The 17,464-nt window shown below is 37.4% G+C and overlaps 1 pseudogene; it reads right to left on the bottom strand.

Annotated features, from left to right (window-relative positions):
- Positions 1–3,330: 3,330 nt before the first annotated feature.
- Positions 3,331–13,614, bottom strand: LOC103551943 (GTP-binding nuclear protein Ran-like; annotated as a pseudogene).
- Between the last annotated feature and the right edge of the window lie 3,850 nt (positions 13,615–17,464).

Here is a 17,464-nt window from a genome sequence, read left to right as displayed (position 1 = left end):
AGATATTGATGAAGATAGTAGTTGAAATTAATGAATTAGAAAAAATAAACACTAAAATTGCCAAATAAAATTAAAAGTTTGTATTTTAAAAGTACTATTAAAATAGACAAAACTTTGGCAAGAATAACCAAGAAAAACAGAGAAGAAATAAACGTCTTCAATAACAGGAATGTGAAAAGAATAGAACTCAAACATGGAGGAGGTGAAAAATTTACTAGGAAGTTGTGCATTTTTATGGTTAAAGGTATAAAAATCTCCATAAAATGAAATTACTTAAGCTGACTCAACATACAGCAGAATGCCTGAGTTCATTAATATACATGCATGAAATTTAAATAAATGCTGATTTTACTTGTGAGACGGGTTATACTGGTAAATTCTATTAAACATTTGGTGACAATTTTCTGTGTCTTTTAAACTGTTCTAGTAAAAATATTCAAAAATTACAGAAAAATAAAAGGTATCTCTCCCCAGTACTTTCTTTACTGAATTAGAGAAAGTAAAGAAAGTTGCTGCTCTCGGTCCTTCCATCTAATCTCCAAAGTTTTTCCCTGTGCTTAGAGACCCATCTGTAGGTATCAGTAGTCTTTTTCTCCTCTAAGTGCTAGAATTGCCCTTTTGATGATAAATTATGTTTTAACCAACTACCACCCATGTCTCCCAAGGTGGGAACAAATAAGTCAGCATGTTTTATATAGGAAATGGAGTGCCAATTTATTCATTAAGTAGGTTTCATTAAGAGAGCTTCCATGTTAGTTTAAAAAACCAAAGACTTAATTTAAATCATGCTTTGCAGATGGAACTGGCACTTGTTTTTATCCCTTAACGTTATATTGCTGAGCTTTGAAAATAGCTATATGGATTATATCAATATATCACAATTTACTTAACTTTTTTATATTAATGGCCAATTAGGTTGTTTTTGATAGATAATTACAAATAATACTGTAGCAAATATTCTTTTTTTTTTTTCAAGATTTTATTTTTTTCCTTTTTCTGCTCAAAGCCCCCGGGTACATAGTTGTATATTTCTAGTTGTGGGTCCTTGTGGTTATGGCATGTGGGATGCTGCCTCAGCATGGCTCGATGAGTGGTGCCATGTCTGCCCCCAGGATTCGAACTGGCAAAACCCGGGCTGCTGAAGTGGAGTGTGCGAACTTAACCACTCAGCCACAGGGCCAGCCCGCGAGAATTCATGTACGTACATACAATTATTTTTATGGCATAAACTTTTAGGGGTGGGTCAAAAGCATATATAGGGCCATCCCCCATGGCCTAGTGGCTAAGTTTGGCTTGCTCTGCCTCAGTGGCCTGGGTTCAGTTCCCAGGCGTGGACCTACATCACGTGTCTATCAGTGGCCATGTTGTGGCAGCAGCTCATATACAAAATAGAGGAAGATTGGTAACAGATGTTAGCTCAGGATGAATCTTCCTCAGAAAGAAAAACTTTTTAAAAAAGCACATATATTACAGAATTTAGCAGATTATTATCTGCTAAATATTAATTTAGCAAGTTACTATTCACCACAGCCTTGCCAATACTTTCTTTTTTTGTAAATGTAATTAGTGAAAACTGGCAGGCCAACGTTGTTGTAATTTACATTTTCCTGACCACTAGTGGGGATAAGAATATTTTAGCATGGTTATTGACATTTCAAATTTGTGAATTGTTTCTTCTTATACTTTGGTTGTTTTTATCTTGAGATATCATTTTTCTTACTGATTTGCAAGATACTTTATAAATTGTCTTTTTTTAAAAAAAGATTTTATTTTTCCTTTTTCTCCTCAAATCTCCCCAGTACATAGTTGTATATTTTTTTAAGTTGTGGGTCCTTCTGGTTGTGGCATGTGGGATGCTGCCTCAGTGTGGCCCAATGAGCAGTGCCATGTCCGCGCCCAGGATCTGAACTGGCGAAACCCTGGGCTGCCGAAGCAGAGCACGTGAACTTAACCACTCGGCCATGGGGAGTCTTAATAATTACATTTACTGCAAATGTTTTCTCCCAGGGTATTATTTGCTCTCTCAGACTGTTGTGGTTTCTTCAATTGAGTACTTTTAATATTTATAATTATATACATATATTTATATAATTAAATCTGTCATTCATAAACACACAAGCAAACAAATTTAGGGGCTTCTGAGTTTTTTGTCTTTCTTGGAAAGTCCTCCATCACCCTAAATTTAGAAAAATGTTTTCTCATATTTTTTCTATTAGTTTATCATTTTTTTTACATTTACAACTTTAATATATTTGAAATTTATTTTTGTATATGATGTGGGGTAGGGATCTAACCTGACTATCATATCGAATAGCAAATTGTCCTATTATTTATTGAGGAATGTATCAAATTTCCCTTAATTTGAAATGCTAACTTTATTATATTCTCAATTATACTTGGATGTATTTCTGGATTTTCTATTTGATTTATCTATGAATGTTTCTATTCCTGTCCAAGTACCACACTGGTTTTTTAAATTTTTTTTTAAAGATTTTATTTTTTCCTTTTTCTCCCCAAAGCTCCCCGGGTACATGGTTGTATATTCTTCGTTGTGGGTCCTTCTAGTTGTGGCATGTGGGACGCCGCCTCAGCATGGTTTGACGAGCAGTGCCATGTTCGCACCCAGGATTCGAACCAATGAAACACTGGGCCACCTGCAGTGGAGTGCGCGAACTTAACCACTCAGCCCCGGGGCTGGCCCCACACACTGTTTTTTGTTTTTTTTTTTCATTTGAGATATAATTTACATACTCTAAAATTCATAAATTTAAAATGGTTTTTATTATATTCACAAAATTGTGCAACCATCATCACTATCTAATTCCAGAACATTTGCATCACTCCAAAAAGAAACCTCATACCCTATTCTTCCATTGCCCGAGCCCCTGGAAACTCTAATCTGCTTTTTGTCTCTGTAAATTTGCCTTCTCTGTACATTCATATAAATGGAATCATACAATCTGAGGCCTTTTGTGTCTGGATCTTTTCACTTAACATGATATTTTCTGTTTTTAGATATTTGAAATGCAACTTTATTTTGATTCTAAATGAAAAGGAATGGGAATGACAGTAACAAACAAGATTCCACCACTGAGTGTTGTGATATGACTGTAGCAGTCTTGTATTTGAAACTCAAGAAGGAAACAGCTGCATTCCAGCGCAGCTAAATATGCAGGTCCAAAAAATGAAGGCATTTTTTTAAAATGCCACATTCACTTCGAAGCCCATTCGTCTCCTTCAGCATCTCAAAGATTAAGCGCATGTTCTGCTCAGCTATATAATAAAGTGGCAAACATCCTGCGCCACTGACATCACAAGACAGTTGCCTATAAAACTAGACTTCTGATGTCGGGCTCCAGTTTCATTTTCTCACAGGTCATCCTCCTCATTTGGGAGAGCAGTTGTCTGAGCAACCTCTAAATCATGCTCATATTGCACTGCCAAAGCTGGGTCCATGACAACTTCTTCGGGGGAGGTAAGACCAGGCATGCAACAAACTACAAGTTTTCTGGCAAGCCAGAGGGAGGACTTTTTAAAGTTGTAGTTACTTTTGACAGAAATATCATAGTACTGAAGATTCTTTTTTCAGAGAAAAACGATGGATTTTGCCTTAGCTTTCCTGTCCTTAATATCCACTTTGTTGCCACACTGCACAATGGGGATGTTTTCACATACTTGTACCAGATCTCTGGGCCAGTTAGGCACATTCTTGTAAGTAACTCTTAATGTTACATCAAACGTTATAATGCACACTGGGCTTGGATATGATAGCTACCTCTCAGCCCACCAAATTTCTTCTGACCAGCTGAATTCCATACATTGAACTTAATAGGTCCTCTGTTGGTATGGAACACAAGTGATTGACCTCAACACCTAAGGCAGCTACGTACTTCTCAAATTCACCAGTCAAATGACATTTCATGAATATACATTTTCTAGTTCCACCATTACCAACCAATACAAGTTTGAACTGAAGTTGGGGTTCTCCTTGGTGATGTTTCTTCCAGAAGCATCTCCGTGCCTCATCTTAATATTTCAAGGTTCATCCATGTTGTAACATGTATCAGTACTTCATTCCTTTTTATTGCTGAGTAATATTCCATTATATGAATACACCACATTTTGTTTATCCGTTCATCAATTGATGAACATTTGGGTTATTTCCATTTTCTGCTATTATGAATAATACTTATATGTACATTCATGTACAAGTTTTTATATACACGTATGTTTTCATTTCTCTTGAGAATATACCCGGGAGTGGAATTGCTGGATCATATAGTAACTATTTGTTTAACTTTTTGTTTTTTTGCTTGAAGATGGTCAGCCCTGAGCTAACATCTGTGCCAGTCTTCTGCTATTTTGTATGTGGGATGCCTCCACAGCATGGCTGATGAGTGGAGCATGTCTGCACTCGGGATTTGAACCTGTGAACCAGGGCCGTGGAGTGGAGTGTGCTGAACTTCAACCACTAGACCGTGGGGCTGGCCCATGTTTAACTTTTTAAGGAAGTGCCAAACTGCTTTCCAAAACAGTTCTCCATTTCAGAATCTCCCCAACAATGAAGGCTCCAATTTCTCCATATTCTTGTCAGTGCGTTATTTATTTTTTTACTGAAGTAACATTGGTTTATAACATTATATAAATTTCAAGTGTACATCATTGTATTTTGACTTCTGTATAGAGTACATCATGTTCACCAACAAAAGTCTAGTTGCCATCCATCATCATACAAATGTGCCCCTTTACCTCTTTCACCCTCCCCTCACGCCTTTTGCCCTTCCTCTCTGGTAACCACCAATCTAATCTCTGTATCTGTGTATTTATTTATTGTTGTTGTTTTTTTATCTTCCACATATGAGTGAAATCATATGGTATTTGACTTTCTCTGTATGACTTATTTCACTTAGCGTAATACCCTCAAGGTCCATCCATGTTGTCACAAATGGCAAGATTTCATCTTTTTTTGTGACTGAGTAGTCGTCTATTGTATATACATATATATTTATACGACATCTTCTTTATCCATTCATCCATTGATGGACACTTAGGTTGTTTCCAAGTCTTGGATGTTGTGAATAATGCTGCAATGAACATAGGGGTGCATATATCTTATTGAATTAGTGTTTTTATGTTATTTGGATAAATACCTGGAGGTGGAATAGCTGCATCATATGGTAGTTCTATTATAAATTTTTTGAGGAATCTCCATACCGTTTTCCATAGTGGCTGCACCAGTTTACATTCCCACCAGCAGTGTATGAGTGTTCCCTTTTCTCCACATCCTCTGTAACACTTGTTATTTCTTGTCTTTTTAATAATAGCCATTCTGATGGGAGTGAGGTGATATCTCATTCAACACTTGTTCTTGTCTAACTTTATTATTATAGCCATCCTAGTGGATGTTAAGTGGTATCTCATTGTGATTTTGATTTTCATTTCTGTAATGGCTAATGGTGTTGGGCATCTTTTCATGTGTTTACTGTCTATTTGTACATGTTTGGAGACATGTTTATTCAAACTTTTTACCAATTTTAAAATTAGATTGTTTTAGTTAATTTATTGTCTTCTTATTTTTGTGTTGCAAGAATTCTCTATATATTCTGGATACTAGCCCCTTATAAAATATATGATTTGCAAATATTTTCTCCTATTCCGTGGGTTGTCTTTTCACTTCCTTGATAGTGCTCTTTGAAGCACAAAAGTTTTTTTTTTTTTTAAAGATTGGCACCTGGGCTAACAACTGTTGCCAATCTTTTTTTCTTTTCCTGCTTTATCTCCCCAACCCTCCCCTGTACACAGTTGCATATCCTAGTTGCACGTCCTTCTAGTTGTAGGATGTGGGACGCTGCCTCAATGTGGCTTGACGAGCTGTGCCATGTCTGCTCCCAGGACCTGAACCCTGGGCCGCCGCAGCGGAGCGCGCAAACTTAACCACTTGGCCACGGAGCCGGCCCCCTAGGCACAAAAGTTTTTAATTTTGATGAAGTCTAATGTATCTGTTTTTTCATTTGTCACTTGTACTTTTGGTATCATTCTAAGAAAAAATTGCCTAACCCAAGGACACAAAGGTTTGCGCCTGTGTTTTCTTCTAAGAGTTTTATAGCTTTAGCTCTTACATTTAGGTCTTTGATCCATTTTGAGTTAGTTTTCATATATGATATGAGATAGAGGTCCAACTTCACTCTTGCGTGTATGTATCCAATTGTCCCAGGGCCATTTGTTGAAAAGATTATTGAATTCCCCATTGAATGATCTTGGCCCCCTTGTTGAAAATCAGTTGATCAAAAAGGTAAGGATTTATTTCTGAACTTTCAATTTTATTCAGTTGACCCTGACTATCGGGAAAATAGGGTTAATGTGTCACAATAGGGCAAGTGAAGGATACGAATGGGGTTCCTGCAGCACCTAATTGTACCACTGTGTGAAGTAGTAGAGTTTAATAGCAGATGGAAAACTTGAAATATAGAAACGTGAAGTGACTAGTCAGGTCTGCCTCTGTCTCCCCCAGCTTTATTGAGATGTAATTGATAGTAAAAATTGTGTATACTTAAAGTATACAATGTCATGTTTCGATATACCTATACATTGTGAAATGATTACTACAATCAAGTTAATTAACACACATATCCATCACCTCACAGAATTACCTTTTGATTTGTGGTACAAATACTACAGATCCACTCTCTTAGCAAATTTCAAGTATTTCAGTACAGTATTATTAACTAGAATCACCACGTTGTACATTAAATCCCCAGACCTTATTTATCTGTTCGCTAAAAGTTTATGCCTTTTGACTGACATCTCCCCATTTCCCCCACCTCTCAGCCCCAGGCAACAACTCTTCTACTCTCTGTGTCTATGAATTTGACTTTTTTAGATTTCACACATAAATGAGATCATATAGTATTTTTCTTTCTGTGTCTGGCTTATTTCACTTAGCATAATGTCTTCCAGGTTCATCCATGTTGTCACAGATGGCAGGATTTCCTCTTTTTTATGACTGAAAATTTTCCATTATGTCTGTCTACCTATCTATCTATCTATCTATCTATCTATCTATCTGTCTCTCTATCTATCTATCAATCAATCAATCTATATCATGTTTCTTTATCCATTCATCCATTGATGGACGCTTAGGTTGTTTCCATTAGGGCTACCTCTTATTGTTCAGGAATGAAGGTTTGGTTTATGATGGGTAAGAAAACAAGATTAACTGAGGTGCTGGTTGAAGGCAGAGAAATATGGTAAACAATGGCGGAGGGATGGCATAAAGACCAGCTATAGCCTTATATTGAATAGCATGAACAAAGTTACATATGTTTCCTTGTTTGCTGTATTATAAAATTGAAAGAAAAAAATTTCCAGTTTAATTTAGAGAGTGAATGTTTATTTATTTATTTAGGCTCTTTGAATGGTGAAATTTACCATTTAGTCCAGATGTTGCAGAGTTTTTGTCAACATTCACGTAGTCCTATGAGACCTCAGATCTGGGACCTGGATACCTTAGATATGGAAATGGTTGAAAAAGCAGATGGAGATTTGTTTGTTTCCCTTTGGGGTGTGGGGAGGGGATTTTGGTTGTTTTAGAAAGAGGCAATAGCAAGGTGTGTGGTCATCAGCACTGGTTGCGTTAGCAACTCCAAATGACCGCTTGGAATAAACTGTAGCTCATTATATACCAGTGTAGAGGGCCTAATGAGTGCCTGTGCAGGGGGCCAGACTATGCTGGAGAGAAGGCAGCAAGCGAAGGGCTCAATGCACAAAGACTAAGGTGAGGCCACTCATGACCAGACACCTTTTTTTTTTTTGAGGAAGATTAGCCCTGAGCCAACATCTGCTGCCAATCCTCCTCTTTTTGCTGAGGAAGACTGGCCCTGAGCTAACATCCGTGCCCATCTTCCTCTACTTTATATGTGGAACGCCTACCACAGCATGGCGTGCCAAGCAGTGCCATGTCTGCACTCGGGATCTGAACTGGCAAACCGGGGGCCACTGAAGTGGAACCTGTGGACTTAACCGCTGTACCACTGGGCTGGCCCCCAGACACCTCTTTTTTTGATATAGGATAATACATAAGCTCTCAGATGGCATGAACCACACTTAGAGGAGAAATGGAGAGGGAACAATGAGAAAGGAAGGGAAACAAACTGACGGCCTAAGTATCTAAAAGTGAATCAAGTCTAGGAAGACGGAGAGTTTGAAAGCAAAGTGTAGTTCAGTTACAGGAAATAGTTACATTTTAGCATATCTGAGTTCTAGTATCTTAGGTCTGATATGGTTCCACTTTATTAATACAGTCAATACACAATTACCAAATTATACCTCCATGCCATATTTTATGCTGGGTTCTAGGTATTGGGAACTAAATAAGATCTGTACAGTTCCTAGTTTCAAGTCTTTCGTGGTGAATTTACATAAACGTGTTTAAACTTGATCCAACAAGTAAAAGGTAAGGCTAAATTCTTTTTTCTTTCCCTCACTGTTCCAAGATATTTTAGCTCCTAGAAACCTTTAGTTTTTGTTTATTTATTTTTTTAGGTTTCACTGATTTTTTTCAACTTCATTGAGGTATAATTGACAATAGAAATTGTATATACTTAAAGTGTACAACTTGATGTTTTATTATATGTATAAATTGTGAAACGATCACCACAATCAAGTGAATTAACATATCCATCACCTCATATAGTTACCATTATTTTTTTGTATGTGGTGAGAACACTTAAGATCTACCTGGTAGAAACTAAATTCTTGATTTTTGTTCCTCATTGTTGGGCCAGGTGGGAAGAGTCTGGAGGTGCCTTGCTCCGTGGTTCTAACAGAGTCAACATTTTTGTCTAACCTGCTTCCTAGCCCAGCTCCCAATAAGAAGAAGGCTGGGTAATAGCAGAACTGAGTGGGAGAAGGCCTAGGGTATAATGACTTGAATAAATGTCTCCCAGGATGCTGGATATCTTATTGTTTTACATAAAGTGTCTCTCTATTGTCATGTGTAAATATGGCAGTGAATGTGCTGCACTGCATGTCTCTGGGGGCAGAAAGCAAGATGTTCTATTTCAGTGGAAGGCATAGAGTGCAAAACTTGAGTTGAAAGATGTGAGGCAGAAAACAATGAGGGTCATTAACTTTCCTTTATTTATCTTTTTGCTATTGCATTTTCCACTCTGTGTGGTAGAAAACTAACAATTTGAAGGTTCTTGAGAAATCTCTGAGGCACCCATGTAGCCATTGCCTTCCATTAGAGAGAAAAAGGAGTCTGTATTGGATCAGGCAATTTCACTGTAGGTGTATTTCACTCCCAGTTATGCCTCTTTTTGCTGTGTTGTCACAGCTTCCTTAACCCACACTTATGACCTCAGTGGGAATTCTCATGCACCTGGTGAAGCATGAAAAGAAGGGTTTTTGTCTAAAGTGAATGAGCCTGACCATAAAGGGGGATATGCTTAATGCTCCACTGAAGGGACGCTGAAGCCCGAGAGCATGTGTTGTACGTTACCCTAAGTGGTCAAGTTTCATGAAAGTGAGAAAGCATGAAAGCCTTAGAGATGGAAAGACTAAAAACTACCCAGGAAGTCCCAGCATGAGCTCATATTTCTTCTGTCTAGAATGTTAATTTGACTTACCCGGTATGTAAAGAGCCCAGTTAAACAGAGGTTCTGGCCAAAGGTGGGGGAATATGGAATGTATTTGCAGGAAGGATGTTATTAAAACTAGCTACAGCCGTGTAAGGTATAGCACAAACGTGCTACCTATTTTTCCATGCTTATGTTATAGAATTAACTGAAATTCCCTCTTTATCATTTTACCTACTATTTTATTTAAGATATGTTGGTTAATGGATAAACTTGCCATTTGATACACTGGTTGCAGAATTTCCTGGCAGGATTCAGATAGCGCTAAAAGAGATAGGACTTGACCTGTGAGACCCTAGCCCTGAAGTCAGTCAAGGTAGTGAATGGGACTTTTTTTAAGATTTTATTTTTTCCTTTTTCTCCCCAAAGCCCCCCAGTACATAGTTGTATATTCTTCGTTGTGGGTCCTTCTAGTTGTGGCATGTGGGACTCCGCCTCAGCGTGGTTTGATGAGCAGTGCCATGTCCGTGCCCAGGATTCGAACCAACGAAACACTGGGCCACCTGTAGTGGAGCGCTCAAACTTAACCGCTCGGCCACGGGGCCAGCCCCATGAATGGGACTTTTTGATAGTCTCTTTTTGAGTTCTGGCCAAGTGCTTTGGCTATGTTAGTCAGAAGCCTTTTTACAAATGGAAAGCAATGCATGTGAGTTGAAGAGTCAAGGGATGGAATGTAGTGAATATTTTTGGTTTTGTCTGTTTGGCATTATATCTCCCATCTGGTAATAGCATCCCAATTTTTCTTTACAGAACCGTCTGTCCATGTAGGAGTCTCTCAGTCATAGTGTACTGTCTTTCCTATAAGTGTGGGCAGGAACAACTCACAAATGGGAGAATTTGGGTAAGAGTCAGGAACTTTAGGCTTTTAATGTTCAGAGACTTTGGCTCATATTGGGCAAATCTTAATTCTTTTCCCTTATTTTCTTTTTGCTAAGGAAATAAATTATTATTTTGTATTTGGACATTGTAAATGAGAAAAGGATTTAAAATGTCCAACTTATATATATAGACTGTATCAATTCTGTTACATATTATGACTCCACATCTCCATATGATTGATAATATAAATTCCATGTGGCAAGAAATCTAAGTAACCTCATTATGGGTATAGGTGGGACATTATTTTTGAAAAATGTTAAACATATTTTAAAATTTCTGATAACCTCTACATGTTTTTGTGTATTTGAGTTCTACTGTGTTAATTATGATCCTACCCAGCATTGAAAATGTAATGACTATAACAGTTACTTAGTTTCTCTGTTGTGCTAGGTCATGCATTGTTAGAGGGAGCCAAAAGAGACAAGATTCCTTTTTTTGAAGGCTTTCATAATGAAATTGTATAAAGGACTTAAAACCTGTTTTAATAGTCAATAGATAGAGGCTAAGTGTCTGGTGTTGGCTGGAGTACATTCTCCACAGCATGAAGAAAGGTCAGGGCCAGACGGTGGAGTACAAGGAATCTGAAGGTGCTGGTTCCATGTTTTCAACAGGGTCAACATCTTTGCTTCTCCTGATCACCAGCTCCATTGTCTCTTTTAAGACAAGTGGTGGCAGGGCTGAGTGGGAGAGGCCCTAGACTATGATGGAGGAATAAATATGCTCCAAAGTGCTTGATGCTTTCTATTCTTCCCCTGTGTGTTCAGAAGAAAGGTTACCTAATGACACTATTATTTAAATAGTGGGTTCCTAAAGTTCCTGTATGGTCGTGTGCAAGCATGGGAGTGCATGTTCTGAACTGCAAGTCCCCAGGGAGAGAAGATGAAATGTTCCATTCAAGCGTGTGGGGTCTAAGACATTGGGTGAAAATGTTATGGGGTGGAAAACAGTGAGGGTCATTAACTCTCTGCTTTGTCTGGTAAAAAAACTATGAAAGACAGATGCTTGAGAAAAGCTCCGAGTACCTAGAGAACCCATTAACAGTCCATCAAAATAAGGAAGAAGTCTACATTGGACCAGGTATGAGATGGCCCCAGAAGCACAAGTAAATTTTATGAACAGGCAAATTACACTCTCAACCCATGAAATATACTCCTTTGGTTGTGTTGTGTGGTCACAGAATTTGAAATCCACACTTATGGCTTCTTCAGGAATTCCCGAAGACGAGATGACTAACTAAATTGTCTGGTTTGCATAATCCTTCTGAGATATGTATGTTAGGACCAGTGGGAAATGAACTGCTTCAACTAAATTTATAGTTCAATTGCCCTGAAGGACTGTGAGGAATGGAAATTTTCGCGGTGAACATAACTGGAGGAAATATCTGTCCTTGTCCATTTTACCTGGAAGCAAAGATAGCCTAATTCATGGATTTGTGGGCAGTTGTAACGGCTTGCCTGAATTGCAAGGGTAGTGGAATAAGTAAGATTAGAAAATTGGTGAGAACAAGTTTGAGAGAAGGGAAATGTAAAGGGAACTTTCATTATGACACATAATTGTTGCTCAAGAATAATTTGTTGAATAAATGGATCCATAACATGAGATTATTTTTGTTCCATGAAACTGTTCATTAGAGATCCTCAACATAGAAGATATTTCTAATAATCAAATGGACAAGATATGTCACTTTGTAAATGTCATCATTTTGCTTGAGCAGCCCATCACTTGGTCAATAGACTCATGATAACCATAGCCATAGTCATAGACATGGAAGCTATGTATATATTTAACCAAAGAGACTTCCAGCTTCTAAGTGTCCTGTTTGCTATGATACCAACTTATTACCATTGTACAATAGGACCAAATAGATCACTTGGGACATTTGTTATATATATATATATTTATATATATATATATATATATATATACTGTTATAATGAACTTAGACTTTTTTATTGTGTTAAAATAAACATAACATAAAATTTATCATTTTAAACACTTTTAAGTATATAGTTCAGTGAATTAAGTACATTCACATTGTTGTTCAACTATCACCACCTTCCATCTCCAGAACTTTTTCATCATTCCATTAGACTTGCTTTTTTTGTCCATTATATCTTTATCAGTACCAACTGTAATGAACTTATTGAATGCCTTATAGTCATCTTAGTAAATAGTATTATATTGTTCCTGACCATTTAGGAATTTACTTCCCAGCACAAGAAGTAAGGAAATATGTTAATGCCTGTATATTCACTTATGTTTTCCCATCTCTAGAGGCATCTTGTCTTGCTCAAAGCTTCCTCCTACACTTCCGTCTCCTACCTTATGGAATTTATTTTATACCCATCTCTTTCCCTTCAACCACAGGTTTTTTTTATAGATGGTATTCTCTCTTCCTGGATTGTTCTTCCCTCATCTCATCATTCCTCTGCCTCATCCATTAGGTTTTGGCTCAGTTGTCATTTCTTCTGTGAACCTTTCCATGGCTTCTCTGATCAGGTCAAGCCCTCTTTTCTAGATTCTTATAGCACTAGGTACCTGTCGTTGGTAACACTTATAAAAGTTGTACTTTTGAGCTGGCCCCTTGGCATGGTGGTGAAGTTCATTGCACTCCACTTGAGTGGCCCAGGTTCGTGGGTTCAGATTCTGGGTGTGAACCTACACCACTTGTCAGCCATGCTGTGGTTGTGACCCACATACAAAACAGAGGAAGACTGGCACAGATGTTAGCTCAGGGCTAATCTTCCTCAAGCAAAAAAAAGAGGAAGACTGGCAAGATCAAAAAAAAAGTTGTACTTTATATTATATTTATTTATCTACTCTTTGACTAATTATGTCTGATTAATTATTTGATTATTTGATTCAATCTCATCTACTAGAATAAAACTGTGGAAGGTTATGATGGTATCACTAGTTAAAAGTCTTTGCAGCTGAGGATATGTTTCCTTGTCTTTATCAGCCTCAGAACATAGAGGGATTCCTTCCAGACATACCAATTGTTATGATTTAGTCCCTGATGAGCTAGGTATGTCTTAGCTTTAAAGGAATGGAGAATGGGTAGAGAAACACAGGACTTACATGACACGGTCTTATTGTTCATGGACTCAAAATTTGGCTAGGGAGAAAAAATTTATGGTTATCTACAAGAGATATGCAATGCTAGGAAAACATCCTGTTAAGATTGCTTAGTAAGGTCATCTTTGGTGCAATTCTTCTATTCTAAATACATAACAATAGTAGATAAAAATATAAAAGAAGGACGTTGAAAGAACTATAAATGTCTCTGTGACCATAAATGGGATAGAAATACAAAAAAGTACAGAGCAGGGCTTGTGTCCCAGGCCTAAAGACACTGGGTCTGGGAGCAGGCAGTGGGGCCAAAATTTGGATTCTTTTGGAGGTAATAGGGACTAAAAGACTTCGCCTTATACTGGGCATCAGGCCTGGGAACACTAATTAGATCCGGGGTTTCTTTCCATGAAAGACAACTATAAAACTGCTGCAGCCCAGCTGACCAGGGCTGATAGGGGAAATACTAAGACAGAGACTCAGGACTGGAAAATAAACAAAGGCACTTCCTTGATCATCATTACCTCCAGGCTGTTGTTTAAACCATGAAAGGTTCAGGGAGGATACCACCGTGCCACTAGTCAAGAAAGGGGTAAGAACAGAGGAAAAGCGGATGAAAACCTAAAACATACCATAAACCTCCAACTCAGAAACACCTTAGAGGCAAAACTCCAAAACATATAAAGATCTCTGATGCTAATGACAGCCAGTAAAATCAACCAGTGAAATGTAAATTCATGTCAGGTGAAATATCTTTTTTTTCTGGAACAGTCTAAACAAGACTAAATGTTAAGTATTTTAGGAGGCTTAATGTGATAAATGAAGGAATAAGAATTATTTAGGAGGAACAGCAATTATGGAATTACGGGAAAATGGAAATTATGGGATTATGGGAAATGACACTGAAATAAAATAAAAACAACTGAATAGGCATGGCAAACTAAAAAATGTTCACAGTCAAAAAGATTATTGAATCTGAAGAATTCATCCAGATTTCTAAAGGGAGAGAGAAAAAGAAATTAAAAAATATCAGAGTAGTCAGGATTCATGTGTACTGAAAATCTAAGAGACATACGCTCATAGTTCCTAAAAAGGAGGATGTAGTGAACTACTGTGGGGGATCAGAATTGGCTACCTCAAAATATATCTCTTTTCCTTGATTATTTTCAAGAAGAAAAGACTCTGAGAGAAACTTTGACTTCCCCTCTAACTGCCTAAAAGAAATTTAAGATAAAAGGCCTGTCCCCAGGACAGGCCATCACCCTAGATACCTCTGGGTATGGGTAGGCTGGGAGGGTCCTTGCTAAGTCCATTCTTATCAAAGTTTTGTTTACCAAACATTTGCTGCTCCATTTCCATGTAAATTGCCTTCCTTCCCTTTGAAGTCCCAAATCACTACCCACAACACCCTTCCTTGTCTTTAGCTGAAGATGATATTTAAGCTGCCAGCTCCACCATGCTGGTGAGCTACACAGTTTTCCTGGGTTTCTCCCATGTATCCATGTTATAAAACTTTGATTTTCTCCTGTTATTCTGTCTCATGGCAGTTTAATTCATAGATCAGCCAGAAGGACCTAGAATGGGTAGAGGAATTCTTTTCCTTCCCTACACTATGGAGAAATATTTGAAGTGATAGTAGCTAAGACTTATCCAAAAATAAAGGAAAGGAGTTCTCAGATCAAACGTGTTCAACAGTCACTGATCAGCATAATTAAAAACAAATCCATATCTGGATAGATTGTAATAAAATAGGAGAACATCAAGGAAGAAGAACATGCTAAAAACTACTAGAGAAGGAGGGTAGATTATCTTTCAAAGGATGGCAATTAGTCTGCCAAAGAATAATAGATTCAGAAGATAATGGAGTAATGTTTTCAAATAAGGAAAAATTAATGTTTACCTAGAATCGATATCCAGCTGAAATATTATTTAAGAATGAGAACCAATACAGATATTTTAAGTCCTATCAAGAATAAAAGACTTTTCTGCCTCATAGATCATCACTTAATTGACTAACAACCAACGCATTTTGGCATGAAAAAGAACCCCGATGGATTCCACAACAAGAAACAACAGTAAGTGTGGTTGTTGGGGCTGGCCCAGTGGCATAGTGGTTAAGTTTGCACGCTCTGCTTTGGCAGCCTGGTGTTCACAGGTTCGGATCCCGGGTGTGGACCTACACACCAGTTGTCAAGCCATGCTGTGGTGGTGTCCCACATACAAAATAGAGGAAGATTGGCACAGACGTTAGCTCAGGGCCAATCTTCTTCACTCTCCCCAAAAGAAAATGTAGGTGTTAATAAGATGTTAGTATATTTAATGAATGATGGTAAAATTAATAATATAATAATCAGTTTCTACTAATTAACAAAACCTAAAATGCTAGAGAAAAATAGAAAGATGGAAGTGTTCACTGTGCAGTTAGAGTGCATTAAGGTCTCTGTTGTGTTGGAAAGGATGGTAGAAACAATACATAATGTTATATTCTATTAGAAGACTGTGGTTAATTGTGTATTGTACTAAAGATATTTACCAAAATAATAGAAATGAAATTTATAGGTTTACAACTAACAGAGGAAAAAAGTGAGAACACAGAAACATTCATCAAATTAATATGAGACCAAAAAGTGGGAAGAACCTGCAAAAAATGATAATAAATGGAAATCACAAAATAAGATAGTATGAATAAACCCAAATATAGGGATGCAAATAGCCATGCCAAGCAAATAATAAAAGAAATAAATATATCTGTATTACTTTCAGACAAAATAGAATTCAAGGTTAAAAAAATGCCTTAACAAGGATAATCAGTGACATTACATCATAATAAAACAAATAATCCAGAGGAATATAAAATAATCGTGAATGTGTATGTTCCCAACCATGTAGCCCTATGACAAACAAACAGAATACTGACAGAATTGGACTAATTGGCAATCCAAATCATAATGTGAGATTTTTAATATACATTTATGAGAAACTGAGAGATAAACAGACAAAAATTCTAAATAATATAAACAATTTTATTTTACACATATATACAAATCAGGTATCCAAAAACAGATAACATACATACATTATTTTAAAGATATTCAAGTTGGAAGAAAACATAAACTCTCCTCTGAGCTCCAAGCTTGTATGTTGAACTATCTATTGAATACATCCACTTGCGTGTTTCAGACAAGCTTTAAACTCATAATGCCCCAAACCATGCTCATGATTTTATACCCTTCCCCCGTCTCCTGCCAGGCCTTTCCTCCTGTTTTTTCATATATTAGTAAATGACACATCCACCTACCTAACCAGCCTCCAGGAGTCGTCCATATCTCCTTCTGGCACATATCCCCATATCTTGTCTATCTACAAATCCTTTTAATTTTATCTCAAAACAAGTCTCTACTGTCTTCAATTCTCTCATCTCTGCTGCCCCTCGCTAGCCCATGCGGCAGTCACTCTGCATTTAGATGTCTACCAGAGCTCTCAACTGGTCTCCCTCATTCCACTCTTGGTTTGCTTCAGTTTATTCTCCATATAGAAGCCAGAGTGGTTTTTTAAAAAAATAGTGTTTTACTTTAAAACAATTTCACCCTCACAGAAGAACTGTAAGAATAGTATGGAGAACTGTCTTATGCCCTTTGCTCAGAGATTCCATTTAGGTTTTGTCAGTTGTCCCAGGATCTTCCTTTTTAACAGAAAGGATCAATCTAGGATCATGTGTTGTATCTGGTTGTCATGTAGAGTCGTTCAATCTGAATCAGGTTCTAGCTTTTATAACCTTGAAGTTTTGCAGACTGTAAGCCAGGCATTTTGTACAATGTCCCTCAATTTGAGTTTTTCCAATGTTTCTTCATGATTACACCTAGGTTATGAATTTTGACAAG

The sequence above is a fragment of the Equus przewalskii genome, chromosome 21 (genome assembly GCF_037783145.1).
Source record: "Equus przewalskii isolate Varuska chromosome 21, EquPr2, whole genome shotgun sequence".
NCBI lineage: Eukaryota > Metazoa > Chordata > Mammalia > Perissodactyla > Equidae > Equus > Equus przewalskii.
This window is presented reverse-complemented; position numbering and strand designations above follow the sequence as displayed.